The sequence below is a fragment of the Perna viridis genome, chromosome 5 (assembly GCF_037379345.1).
Source record: "Perna viridis isolate PV_CMFRI_1.1 ecotype Kerala chromosome 5, ASM3737934v1, whole genome shotgun sequence".
NCBI classification, from domain to species: domain Eukaryota; kingdom Metazoa; phylum Mollusca; class Bivalvia; order Mytilida; family Mytilidae; genus Perna; species Perna viridis.
In genome coordinates, this window is record NC_142449.1 from 25,020,252 (window position 1) to 25,035,762 (window position 15,511).

A 15,511-nucleotide genomic window follows, 5' to 3' on the forward strand; every position below is an offset into this window, starting at 1 on the left:
ATTACACATGCTTATAAACATATACCATCAAATACAAAAAAGGTCAGATTCTGTTAATAATCTACGTTATATCAATCAAACCATGAAGATTTTATAAATGTTACAATGAGCAGTTACTATACCTCAAATCACTAAATAACAGTCACCAACCACAATCATTTTATTTAGGGTGACTTCTGAAGACAAAAAATATTTCAACAGTCTTCATATCTTATTCTCCACTACATAATGGGTTAAAGAAGTATATGATACATACATTATGAGTTACATATATAATAAAACAAAATGTAACTGAAGCATCAAACCAAGAAGCAAATATTCATGTGGATACAGTTAGAATTAAAGTCATGGTTCCATTTTCCTCGCAATCAAATGTGTTTTCATCTTTGCAGAAACAGGAAAACACAAATACCACTTTAATAATTGAAGGCTAGAAAAGAAACCTTAGTTTATTTTATACATCATAATCAGAGTGGTGATAACTATTTATGAAATAGAAACTAGCAAAAATAATGCTGCACAAAAATGCAGCAAGAGTTAGGTAGAACAGATTGAATCTAAAATAACCTTAAATCCACAGACATCAAGCAAATAAAATGAAGTGAATATACTCCATAGTTCACATCTCAAAATGCCATGAATATGAGACACAAGATCCCCTTGTAGTATTCTGGTTGTAAGATTCTTATAAATGCTGAATCAAAAGTAACAATAAATGCCAGAAAATATTTTAAGTATGACTTGTTGCAAATGTGTAGGAGGCAATACCAAGAATCAAAATAAGGTAAACAACTGTCATACATAAAAAGATGTACTAGTAAGCAGTACAATAACAATAACTTCAAAAAGTAGGAGCAATTTCTTCTACCTGCTTGTGTAAGGACTGATATTAAGTCTAAAAACACAATTCAAAACCTAAAGTAATAGAAATCATTGTAGTAAAAACCAGTCTTGCTTATGAAGCTGACCAGAAAAATATGAACTATCCATTACATAGTAGAAAGTAAAAAAGATTACATATCAATTCTGACAAACATGTCATTTAGACAGTCTCTTCCGACGACAGATATCTTTCTCAATGAGGATTTAACTTTAAACCAGATGTCCATATGTAAAAAATCAAATTATTTAAGCAATTTTCCTGATAAATTGTATTGGAAATTACCAGAATTTTTAAAAGACTCATCCAAGTGAGATCTTTAAACTTATTCAAAACACAAATAAGTGAAATATTAATCAAAAAGTAATTTACAGAATCATCCAAACTTACTGACAAAAATACTAATGAAGAACTTAATAGATAAGTATGTGTGAATTGTTTCTTCTTTTAGCTTGCATGTTGACAATACGAATTGTGTATTTATGGATATGGAAAAAATATCCATTTTGTAAAATATAAGCATGAATTAGACATATGCAGAAATCAAATCTAAATGAATCAAGAAAACAAAATCAACATTCTAGGATAAACCAAAGTCCTTACAATATTTCTAGAAGTTCAAATCTGAGCCAAAAAACCATTGCTCGTACTAGTCAGAATTATAAATTCCAACAATTTACTTTTTCAAATAAGTTAAAATCTACAAGCCTGAACCAATCTTACTAAACTCAGGCATGTAAGGTTACTGGCTTTAAGCACAAACTGAGGTGAATTCAAGTGTTCACAAGTACATAACATAGCCTGAAACAGTTTCAAACTGATCCTATAAAAAAACATTGACTTACCCTATAACAACATTCTTCAAAATATATTGTACAACAGATAAACCTCGATTGGTTTGTAAAAAATCATTGATTGATTGAATATGGTTAACTGTATTTGGGGTTTAGTAAAGCGTCTCTATGAAAAGATGTTCGATAAATGCACATGTACTATTAACTCTGAAGAGCTAAACCATAACTTATCACATACTACAAATTACAGTTAATTAGGTCAAGGGACATGCAGAAACAAAATTTAGTGCCAAAAGGCCCATTGATGATGCTTGTAAATATAGCTATGATGACTAATTTCTAAAAGAAATCTTCAAATTGAACAGTTTCCAAACTTGAAACTTTAGTTAAACACCCACAGCAGTTTCATTCATATGATTGTTCTATACAAATATTGTACAGACTTATATTCATTGAAGCTGCTTCTACAAACATAACATATAAAAATAAACACACTAGAAAAGCTAAAAAGAGATAGATATATTTCCACTAAAATCAACACTTCCAACTTATTCAAAAATAAGATTTTTTATAATGTCAAAATACAGAGTGCTCAGAAACGAACACTCACACACTCGAACTTTGGCATTTATAAAATGAGATATAAAAACTCTTTGAAAGATTTATATGGTATTAATGTCTACCCATATCTAGTTTTGTCAGAACAGCTGAAATATACATAGAATAATCATAACTTAAGTGATATATGTATAATACAAAATATTACTGTAAAAGGCACAAACTATTTAATAGTAATTGAAATTTGAATTTTTTCACTATTGATCCTACAATTGCATATGTAAATATGTATAATATAAATCATGCAAATAACCAAATTCTAGGTTAAGATAATGAAAATCAGTATAATTACAAATAATCTAGATCTGATTGCAAGAGATCTAACTGTAGACCTCTCTTGGTGGAGCAAAAATATGAAACGCTTCACGAATTTGCGTGTCATCCTTGCGCAGGGGCCATGCTAATCTTCACTGTATCATTCAAATTTTAGTATATGTACTGCCGAAGCAAGTACTACTTGATGGTTGAAAATTTAAAATAGAATCCATCAACTTGTTGGATTCAGCTTTCTGGATTTAATAAGAAATCAAATAGTTGAAACCTCAGTCCAACTGTACCAGTTGATTTAGTGAATGCCAAAACTGAAGAAAGTTATGGTTTATACTTTGTTTCTCAAATTAGAATGTCTGATTCTAATATCAAATGGAAAATAATACATCCTCCAGCCACTAAAAATCAGAAAGTGAATTTGTTAATTAACATATTATGTTTGAACTCATTTAATGGAACAATGTCACAAAAATATTACTGACATAATGTAAAATGATGGGATATACATCTGTAAAATATCCTGTTCAAAAGAGCTATCAGATATCAGTTGCTCCAGCAGTATAGAAAATAACTGAAAAAGTTGGTAAAAACTATAACTCACTAACATATCACATGTTAATATTTAGAGTTGGAGTATACCCAAACATATTTATTATCATATAATTACTATCATGATTGATCTGAACTCAACCATTAAGGTATAAAAATAAAGTTGCAGTTGTCAGTGTAAATGACACCTTATAAAACGGTCTCAAGATGTAAAAATACCTCAGTCAAAGTACTGAATAATTAATTCTAAAAGATTCATAACCAAATTTTGTCATTACTGGCCATGGGTCAATAATAGGGGACTAGTACAGGGGGTCAAAACAAAAACCAAAAAATAAATAAACAGAAATGGGACAAGAAACCAAAAAATGGAGAAAGAGATTGCATAAAAGGAAAACTGTTCTATATACTGGGTTTCGAACATATAATTACTGCAAAATCGATGAATTCAAAATGGCTAATTCTTCTTTATTTTAGTTTCAATAACTATCCACAAACCACGTGGCAATCAAGTGTTACACACTTGTTAAATTTGTTAAGTCCTAACAAAACTCGTGTTAGGATTAATCTCAATAAAAATCCAAAGTAAAATATATACATGTTTTATGCTAACAGCTTCTTATTAATCATTCCCATAGAACAATTTGGAAAGGTTATTCTATCGGCCTTTAACAGTTCAAAAACTAGAACAAATTATGTACTCTATTTATAGACCTCACTACAAAGTCATTGCAAAAGCTACACTACGTGTAGCAATAGATGGATGTATTAAAACTACAATTATATTTCGTTATAAAAAAGTCTTAATTTCTAGACTACGTCTAGACAACTGTAAACATAAAATCAAATTAATGTAATAAAATAATATAAAAGTCCTAGACTACGTCTAGAAAAAGTGAATGTTCGTTAAGTTAACATGCTAAATTTCAATACAAAATACAGTAAATGTAAAATTTTTAAAAAGAAAAACAATTATCAAATGTGAACGGCGTTCACTAACAATAGCTTGCCTTGCGTCTCAATTAAAAATGTGAAGATAACATGTGGAACAGGTCTTATATACGGGCCTAAGGTCACTGTCATGGTATATGATTTTGACCTCTTTAAACGAGACTGATATGGCTTGTCTTGCGACACAGCTCAATTAATATGCTATATTATACCCTTCTTTTACGAAGGCGAATGTAAGATAATGTTCGTTGTTTGAGTATTGGCAATTATACCACATCTCCTATTTTTATATTTGTTTGTCGATTTATTTTACATACATATACATACACACATATATATATATATATATATATATATATATAGAAGGGTCTGAAAAATTCCCAACGATGTTAGAACTGTCAAATTTGCGAAACAAATTTTTGTCGTTCCCTCCGCGGGACTCGAACTCGTACTGCTTTGACATCTATGGCAACAACGATGTTAGAACTGTCAAATTTGCGAAGCAAATTTTTGTCGTTCCCTCCGCGGGGCTCGAACTCGTACTGCTGTGACATCTATGGCATTACCGCCTGCACAAAGTCCAGCGCCCTAGACCACTCGGCCAGCTAGGCTATATAAAAATATAGCTTTCGCTGGCCGGGTCATTCCTCCTCGTAGGATTAATCTAGGGCTGTAACTTAGTACACGATGTATGGTAGTACGGGACAGTTCATCTAGGTGTTATTATGTGGGATAGAGGATCAAATTAATGATGCATGTCACAACGTCTCATTCTTGTTGTCGACCATATTTTTTATTAAATGATTTCAATATAATTCTCTTCAATTTTTCCTCTTATGAATTGAAATACAGTGAAACCTGAAAGTGTTTGGCTAAGACAGGTTTTTTGGGTTTATTCAGGGTTTGGTGTAGACAGGTTTTACTGTAATTTTTACATGAATATAACATCGAATGACCAAAAAAGCTTGACGAGAAAAATCTAAAACATGTTTTTAGTATCATTTAAGAATTGGCAATAATAAAAAAATTGTCTATTGAAAAATAACATAAGTTTTCCATGTGCATATTGTTTATTGCGTGAAGTGCAATACACAAAATATGTACGTGGAAAATTTATGTCATAGCCAATTCTTATAAATTAATTTTAAACATATTTTTAACTTTAAACACGAGAAAAGTAGCGCTGAATTTAACTGAATAGGGGCGTGTCAATATTTTTTTATCCATTGAGATATAACAAAATTATTGTAACCAATGAGATTACAGTATTTATCTCAAATTAATTTATTATAAAGTAGAAGTTTATTTTGCCACGTAGTTAACATTTTTTGACAGCTCCTTTATAATGACGCATTGACTTCGTAAGTTGGTGTTTTAATAACAATGGTACAAGATATGTGTTGCTGCTTTTTTTATATTCATTTACTTTCATCCATATGTAATTATATTTGATTATGCGAGAACGGACATAAAGATTTCAATTAACATTCACATATTATTTGTCGTCCGTTATTTTGTTTTTGTGCATTGAGAAAGTATAGATTAAACTACTCTGTAAAAGGATGATAAACTCGGCATGTTTAAATTGATAAGATTAGTTTTTATAACATTAAGTTAATCACTTTATGAATTTTCAAAGTTTAATAAATACTTCATACAGAAGGATACCAATCATTTTCTAATAAAACTTGATTTTTAGATTGAGTTGACATGTCACAGAAAAGTAGATTTTATACAAAGTTCTTATATTATTTTCTACAACTTTAATACCACACCTTTAGTTAAGTAATCGAGTTGAAAGACCAACATAGATCTGGTTTTATTGTAATTGAAAATCATCGAATTGTATACCCAGTATGTCATCTTACTTCAATGTACATTTTAAAATAAAATGTTGTCATATACTCTAACGATGTAAAACATATTTTGCCTACTACTGACAGGATATATTCGTGATTAGAATGGAAAATTGCCTACGTTTTCATGTAGGACTTTCGGGTAACCTCAGATCTTGAAACCAATTGAAAAAAAAATCATGTAACCGCCCTATAAGAACCGAAATAAGTCATGGAAACTCCATTTTATCATTGTTTTATTACGGACTGACTATCAACGTTAAGCATATACAATTAAAATTTCCCACCCCCAGCATTCTATTAAAAATTAGAACACAAGTCCCAAAAAGTGTTCTATGGTTGAGAGGAAAATCATAAACGGACCGATCGTGAAGAGTAGCACACCAAAGTAAATGGTTGACAAAATATGAAGATATGATTGGGTAAGTTTGATCGTTTCTTAAATTCATTACGAAAACAACTTGCGCAAGTAACTCACTTTTTGTGGGAAGAAACAAAAAGAAAATTAAATTCAGAAACACTAAAATTTTAAAAAAATTGCATTTTCATATCTAAATTCAATCATTAAAAGCCGATATATTCAAACTGATATTGAACACGGTTTTTACACAGTTCTGAATGTACAAATTTCACTATTTGCTAAAAAATGTTAATAACAAAAACGTGATGAAAAAAAATGAAAGCAACTATAGCCAAATAAACTAATACTTTTTTTATGAAAAATTGTAATTCACAATAAAATGTAACTAACCTGATAAAATTGACAACTTTAAGGAAATAACTTGAGACATTCGTTCACCACCGGTACATTAAGTTCTGTTTTACTTCAAACGTCCAGGGCATTTAAACTGACTGTATAAACGAGAATGGACAACTTGCAGCAGTCTGGATCGAAGACATGAACTTTACCAAATATCTAAGTAAGACAGAGTTGTTAGTGATTGTTCAAAACGTTGACCGAGTACCAATCGTAAAATATACATTTTGTATAACACGCAATCAGTGTATCTTTTCAAATGTATATAAGTTTCCAGTTGTGGTCATTTCAGTCTCTGAGTACTTTACCTTTCATTTTGTATATTACATAGGGATTGTAAATTGTAATTTGTAAAGTAGAACAATTTCAGTCTTATTCCTTGAACATAAAAGTCGTAAGCTGAATTGCCTTTCTTAAGATAACTAACAGACTAGTACAAACAAACGTAAAAAAGGGGGTTTGAAATGATTGAATCATTAGGGTTTTTGTAAATTCGAAATTAATAAATTATTCATACATTTATTCAATTGACAAAATCAGAGTGCTGTGCAATAACCTCGACGTTTTGCAAATACTTAAAAACATCATAGTGCTAAAGTGCTCTGAAAACAATGAAAACAGTTGCTTTCTTAACTTTTTGATGTTATGGGACATAAAATACACGAAAACTGTTTTGAAGCAAAGACAATCCTGTTAATCTTTTTTTATAGGAGAAGCAAAATCCTTATCAGAGCCAAAATAAAGTGCTCGATGCAGTAGAGTTTGTTTCATTTACTTATAATTTTCCACATTTCATTCAGCATTTCTATACAGTTTTTTTTCAAACGCCACTTAGTTACCGGGATACAGAATTGCGACCAGATGACTTTCGTTTCTATGGAAGGGCGTCTTTAACGTCAAATGGTAAAAAGCGAAACTATAACGACTACGTCGGAAAAAAGATATGTAGTCTTTTTCTGAAATATCGGTCTATCTTTAAAGATTTACGTCATCTCCTGTTGTAATTGTTTTTTGCTAAAATCCTGTCCCTTCTCCTTTTTGAAGTATTGACAAGACATTGTGTTTTAAAAATAAATATTTCGCTTTTAATCCTTTTTAAAGTTCCTTCCATGCAATGTATCTACGATCATTTGCAGTAGTTTGTGATATGATCGATAATATTTTTAAATACTGAAATAAATGTATCGTTCAAAAATCTGTTAACATTTATATCATAACGTTCACGTAAGGAAGACCACTCTACCGTTTAAAGTCAAAAAAAAAAAGGCAGATAATATCTCCAGAATATCGTTTGGCTAGGTCCTTCAGTCTCAGTTTCCGCTATATAGATGACGTATTATCTTTAAACAATCCTAATTTCGGGGATTTGATACATCGCATCTACCCAAAAGAACTTGAGATAAAGGATACTACAGACACTGTGAAGTCAGCCTCGTATCTTGACCTACACTTAGAAAGCGATGGTAAAGGAAAACTATCGACCAAACTTTACGACAAACGTGATGACTTTTCATTCAGAATTGTCAACTTTCCTTTCATCTGTGGCAACATCCCTTCGGCTCCTGCGTATGGAGTGTTCATATCACAACTCATACGTTATGCTAGAGCTTGCCGAAACTACGCAGACTTTTTGTATCGCGCTAACGAATAGGCTTCTGGAACAGGGTTATGTTGTTACAAGATTGAAGTCATCGCTACAGAAATTTTATGGTCGTCATCATGAACTCGTGGATCGTTATGGTGTATCCATCAGCACCATGAAAACTGATTTATTCAACGGGTCATAGTTTTTCTTTCCTCGTTTGTCTACCCCGGACTTGACTTTTTATGAGCAACTCGGCGGGTGTTTCTAGAAAAGCAGAGGACGCTTACCCTACCGGTGCACCTGGTCCATGCTCCTAGTTTTTAGTTGAGTCCGAGTTGCTCATTCACTTTTGTTACTTTGTATGTATGATTTTAGTTACTTTATGTTCTTTGTTGTGTATGTCTGTTTTCCATGTCTGGTCTTTGTCCCTGGAATACATTCTTTTGATTACCGCTATAACCTTGGTTCCCTTGATTACTCTTTCACACCACTGGGTCGATACCTCTGCTGGTGGGTTTTGTCCCCGAGGGTATCATCAACCCTGTAATAAAATTTTGTTTTAAATTGATGGTTTTAAAAAAAGGAATGAAAGAAAAACTGGCTCGGACGTCGCCCAGAATAAAAAGGTCCAAACCTGACAGCAGATCGGCCACTCTGTTGTCTTCTAAGTATGTGGTGTCCCCAGATGGGAATCTTAGCACACTCACATCTGGTATGGAAAGTGCCCCAACCAATTCAACTAAAAGTACCCAATCACACATTCAGTCTGCAGACCATCTATTCCAGTACAAAAATTCTGACTATTTTAAAATTATCAAACCATGTTCCATCACTTTAAACGATATATTTGACTACAACGATGACGAACCACATTGTACCATATCAAAATGTGGTATTAAAAATTGCAAAACATGCAACATTCTTATAACCGAATCTTACTTCTCCAGTTCCCTTACAAACAAAGCCTTCCATACAAGAAGTCACGATGGCTTAAGATGCAAATCAACAAACTTAATATATGGATTAGAATGCAACTTATGTGGTTTAATATATGTCGGAGAAACGCAAGAACGATTAAATAAAAAGAATGTGCGGTCATCGTTCAGGAATTAACACCACCAAATTCCCGATAGTTTATCAACACTTTAATCAACAAGATCATTCAATCCTCTCCATGAAAGTTAGTATTTAAAAAAAAAATTACCATCCTACGAACAGTCCCGTTCTAAGTAAAAACTATCGTAGGGAAAGAGAGGAATACTGGATACGCAGACTAGGTACTGCAATACCTTACGGATGCAATGACAACATCAAAAGTAGAGGAAACCTTTCAAGCCAATATAACAATAGCATAAATGTGATGAATTTATTTGACAAAAATCCAAGACGGAAAAGGAGTCATGGCCATCGCCACTATACGTCACCTAAGTTACATGATGTCTCCATATATGGTCTCCTTCCTTTCATACAAACACCGCTTGGACTTCATCACATTAGAACCAAACTTTATTCTATACCTCTCACTCTACTACACTCCCTTTACAAAACAAGTCTTGACACTCCTGTTTCTGACCCCACGTCATCATTATACAGACTTGTTGCCATCATTTTGGATATTGGTTTCCACAGCACAGACTCTTTAAACCAGTTTGTGTGAAAAGTCAAGATGAAGAAAAACAATCATTTCTTCCACTACCGTTTGTCAACAAAGGTATAGATGCAATTAATTTGGCTAACATCCTCCATCACAAAAACGTTACCAACAAAATTCCCCCATATTTCAAAGACAAAGCCATACCAATTATTTCATATTCCTATACTTCACCCATCGCATCCAAAATTTTCAATTATAAAAGGCTATTGCAGAACCTCGAGATTGAGGACTTCAAGGCTAAACCACCTGACTGTTCTTGCAAAACCTCTCCATTCAAATATGGTCCTTCTGGTCACACCGTTACGGGAGATTTAACCATTATCGAAAACGAATCTCTGCGTAATATCCTCTCTAAAGGTCCCAAGTACCGTGAACCACGCTCCATAAATTGGAATTATTACTTTAAAGTTCTTATGGATGCCATCGAGGACTATGCAAGAAAATGGATAAAACGAGAACAAGAAGACATTGATTCTCTGTCAGAGTGGTTAAAGGCCGTGAGGTCTTTAATTTTAAAACGAATGAAAGTTTTAAGTAGGTCAATGAGTGCCAAGGCTACATCAGTTTTCAAAGACCCCGATGTAGCAAAAAGTATGTTGTCCTACCAGCAGACAAAGCCCAAAACGACATTGTTTTTGTCTGCAAAACGTTTTATATCCAATGTTTATTATCAGAGGTAGACGTAGAAAATAATAGCAGTGATAAGATCTATACTGCTACTACTCTCTCCAAAGAAGAGATTGTGGAAAACCATAAATCTGTGCTATCCTCTTTTGGTCTCTCTACCAAGGACGATGATTGTGATTTACTGTCTATGCACTGGATTCCTAAACTTCACAAGAATCAATACAAACAACGTTTCATAGCTGGATCTGCAAAATGTACCACCAAACTTCTTTCCAAACTTTTAACTTCTATACTCACAACAGTCAAAGAGGGTCTGCAGTCCTACCACAACACTTGTTACTCCCGTAGTGGTATTAATTCAATGTGGATCCTGAAAAATTCGAAAGATCTTTTGGAGATATTAAGTTCAAGACTATTATCTGAATATAATAGCATTAAAACTATGATTTTTCAACACTGTATACTTCTATTAAGGATACTACAGACACTGTGAATTCAGCCTCATATCTTGACCTACACTTAGAAATTGATGGTAAAGGAGAACTATTGACCAAACTTTACGACAAACGTGATGACTTTTCATTCAGAATTGTCAACTTTCCTTTCATCTGTGGCAACATCCTTTCGGCTCCTGCATATGGAGTGTTCATATCACAACTCATACGTTATGCTAGAGCTTGCCGAAACTACGCAGACTTTTTGTATCGCGCTAGAACTCTAACGAATAGGAGTCTGGAACAGGATTATGTTGCTACAAGATTGAAGTCATCGCTACAGAAATTTTATGGTCGTCATCATGAACTCGTGGATCGTTATGGTGTATCCATCAGCACCATGAAAACTGATTTATTCAACGGGTCATAGTTTTTCTTTCCTCGTTTGTCTACCCCGGACTTGACTTTTTATGAGCAACTCGGCGGGTGTTTCTAGAAAAGCAGAGGACGCTTACCCTACCGGTGCACCTGGTCCATGCTCCTAGTTTTTAGTTGAGTCCGAGTTGCTCATTCACTTTTGTTACTTTGTATGTATGATTTTAGTTACTTTATGTTCTTTGTTGTGTATGTCTGTTTTCCATGTCTGGTCTTTGTCCCTGGAATACATTCTTTTGATTACCGCTATAACCTTGGTTCCCTTGATTACTCTTTCACACCACTGGGTCGATACCTCTGCTGGTGGGTTTTGTCCCCGAGGGTATCATCAACCCTGTAATAAAATTTTGTTTTAAATTGAGGGTTTTAAAAAAAGGAATGAAAGAAAAACTGGCTCGGACGTCGCCCAGAATAAAAAGGTCCAAACCTGACAGCAGATCGGCCACTCTGTTGTCTTCTAAGTATGTGGTGTCCCCAGATGGGAATCTTAGCACACTCACATCTGGTATGGAAAGTGCCCCAACCAATTCAACTAAAAGTACCCAATCACACATTCAGTCTGCAGACCATCTATTCCAGTACAAAAATTCTGACTATTTTAAAATTATCAAACCATGTTCCATCACTTTAAACGATATATTTGACTACAACGATGACGAACCACATTGTACCATATCAAAATGTGGTATTAAAAATTGCAAAACATGCAACATTCTTATAACCGAATCTTACTTCTCCAGTTCCCTTACAAACAAAGCCTTCCATACAAGAAGTCACGATGGCTTAAGATGCAAATCAACAAACTTAATATATGGATTAGAATGCAACTTATGTGGTTTAATATATGTCGGAGAAACGCAAGAACGATTAAATAAAAAGAATGTGCGGTCATCGTTCAGGAATTAACACCACCAAATTCCCGATAGTTTATCAACACTTTAATCAACAAGATCATTCAATCCTCTCCATGAAAGTTAGTATTTAAAAAAAAAATTACCATCCTACGAACAGTCCCGTTCTAAGTAAAAACTATCGTAGGGAAAGAGAGGAATACTGGATACGCAGACTAGGTACTGCAATACCTTACGGATGCAATGACAACATCAAAAGTAGAGGAAACCTTTCAAGCCAATATAACAATAGCATAAATGTGATGAATTTATTTGACAAAAATCCAAGACGGAAAAGGAGTCATGGCCATCGCCACTATACGTCACCTAAGTTACATGATGTCTCCATATATGGTCTCCTTCCTTTCATACAAACACCGCTTGGACTTCATCACATTAGAACCAAACTTTATTCTATACCTCTCACTCTACTACACTCCCTTTACAAAACAAGTCTTGACACTCCTGTTTCTGACCCCACGTCATCATTATACAGACTTGTTGCCATCATTTTGGATATTGGTTTCCACAGCACAGACTCTTTAAACCAGTTTGTGTGAAAAGTCAAGATGAAGAAAAACAATCATTTCTTCCACTACCGTTTGTCAACAAAGGTATAGATGCAATTAATTTGGCTAACATCCTCCATCACAAAAACGTTACCAACAAAATTCCCCCATATTTCAAAGACAAAGCCATACCAATTATTTCATATTCCTATACTTCACCCATCGCATCCAAAATTTTCAATTATAAAAGGCTATTGCAGAACCTCGAGATTGAGGACTTCAAGGCTAAACCACCTGACTGTTCTTGCAAAACCTCTCCATTCAAATATGGTCCTTCTGGTCACACCGTTACGGGAGATTTAACCATTATCGAAAACGAATCTCTGCGTAATATCCTCTCTAAAGGTCCCAAGTACCGTGAACCACGCTCCATAAATTGGAATTATTACTTTAAAGTTCTTATGGATGCCATCGAGGACTATGCAAGAAAATGGATAAAACGAGAACAAGAAGACATTGATTCTCTGTCAGAGTGGTTAAAGGCCGTGAGGTCTTTAATTTTAAAACGAATGAAAGTTTTAAGTAGGTCAATGAGTGCCAAGGCTACATCAGTTTTCAAAGACCCCGATGTAGCAAAAAGTATGTTGTCCTACCAGCAGACAAAGCCCAAAACGACATTGTTTTTGTCTGCAAAACGTTTTATATCCAATGTTTATTATCAGAGGTAGACGTAGAAAATAATAGCAGTGATAAGATCTATACTGCTACTACTCTCTCCAAAGAAGAGATTGTGGAAAACCATAAATCTGTGCTATCCTCTTTTGGTCTCTCTACCAAGGACGATGATTGTGATTTACTGTCTATGCACTGGATTCCTAAACTTCACAAGAATCAATACAAACAACGTTTCATAGCTGGATCTGCAAAATGTACCACCAAACTTCTTTCCAAACTTTTAACTTCTATACTCACAACAGTCAAAGAGGGTCTGCAGTCCTACCACAACACTTGTTACTCCCGTAGTGGTATTAATTCAATGTGGATCCTGAAAAATTCGAAAGATCTTTTGGAGATATTAAGTTCAAGACTATTATCTGAATATAATAGCATTAAAACTATGATTTTTCAACACTGTATACTTCTATTAAGGATACTACAGACACTGTGAATTCAGCCTCATATCTTGACCTACACTTAGAAATTGATGGTAAAGGAGAACTATTGACCAAACTTTACGACAAACGTGATGACTTTTCATTCAGAATTGTCAACTTTCCTTTCATCTGTGGCAACATCCTTTCGGCTCCTGCATATGGAGTGTTCATATCACAACTCATACGTTATGCTAGAGCTTGCCGAAACTACGCAGACTTTTTGTATCGCGCTAGAACTCTAACGAATAGGAGTCTGGAACAGGATTATGTTGCTACAAGATTGAAGTCATCGCTACAGAAATTTTATGGTCGTCATCATGAACTCGTGGATCGTTATGGTGTATCCATCAGCACCATGAAAACTGATTTATTCAACGGGTCATAGTTTTTCTTTCCTCGTTTGTCTACCCCGGACTTGACTTTTTATGAGCAACTCGGCGGGTGTTTCTAGAAAAGCAGAGGACGCTTACCCTACCGGTGCACCTGGTCCATGCTCCTAGTTTTTAGTTGAGTCCGAGTTGCTCATTCACTTTTGTTACTTTGTATGTATGATTTTAGTTACTTTATGTTCTTTGTTGTGTATGTCTGTTTTCCATGTCTGGTCTTTGTCCCTGGAATACATTCTTTTGATTACCGCTATAACCTTGGTTCCCTTGATTACTCTTTCACACCACTGGGTCGATACCTCTGCTGGTGGGTTTTGTCCCCGAGGGTATCATCAACCCTGTAATAAAATTTTGTTTTAAATTGATGGTTTTAAAAAAAGGAATGAAAGAAAAACTGGCTCGGACGTCGCCCAGAATAAAAAGGTCCAAACCTGACAGCAGATCGGCCACTCTGTTGTCTTCTAAGTATGTGGTGTCCCCAGATGGGAATCTTAGCACACTCACATCTGGTATGGAAAGTGCCCCAACCAATTCAACTAAAAGTACCCAATCACACATTCAGTCTGCAGACCATCTATTCCAGTACAAAAATTCTGACTATTTTAAAATTATCAAACCATGTTCCATCACTTTAAACGATATATTTGACTACAACGATGACGAACCACATTGTACCATATCAAAATGTGGTATTAAAAATTGCAAAACATGCAACATTCTTATAACCGAATCTTACTTCTCCAGTTCCCTTACAAACAAAGCCTTCCATACAAGAAGTCACGATGGCTTAAGATGCAAATCAACAAACTTAATATATGGATTAGAATGCAACTTATGTGGTTTAATATATGTCGGAGAAACGCAAGAACGATTAAATAAAAAGAATGTGCGGTCATCGTTCAGGAATTAACACCACCAAATTCCCGATAGTTTATCAACACTTTAATCAACAAGATCATTCAATCCTCTCCATGAAAGTTAGTATTTAAAAAAAAATTACCATCCTACGAACAGTCCCGTTCTAAGTAAAAACTATCGTAGGGAAAGAGAGGAATACTGGATACGCAGACTAGGTACTGCAATACCTTACGGATGCAATGACAACATCAAAAGTAGAGGAAACCTTTCAAGCCAATATAACAATAGCATAAATGTGATGAAT

General features: G+C 34.2%; 1 non-coding gene across 1 annotated transcript; it reads right to left on the bottom strand.

Moving 5' to 3' along the window:
* Nucleotides 1–2,639: 2,639 nt before the first annotated feature.
* Nucleotides 2,640–2,746, bottom strand: LOC148616804 (U6 spliceosomal RNA). The gene has a single exon (XR_015922891.1). It is a non-coding gene; the product is annotated as a U6 spliceosomal RNA (small nuclear RNA).
* Between the last annotated feature and the right edge of the window lie 12,765 nt (nucleotides 2,747–15,511).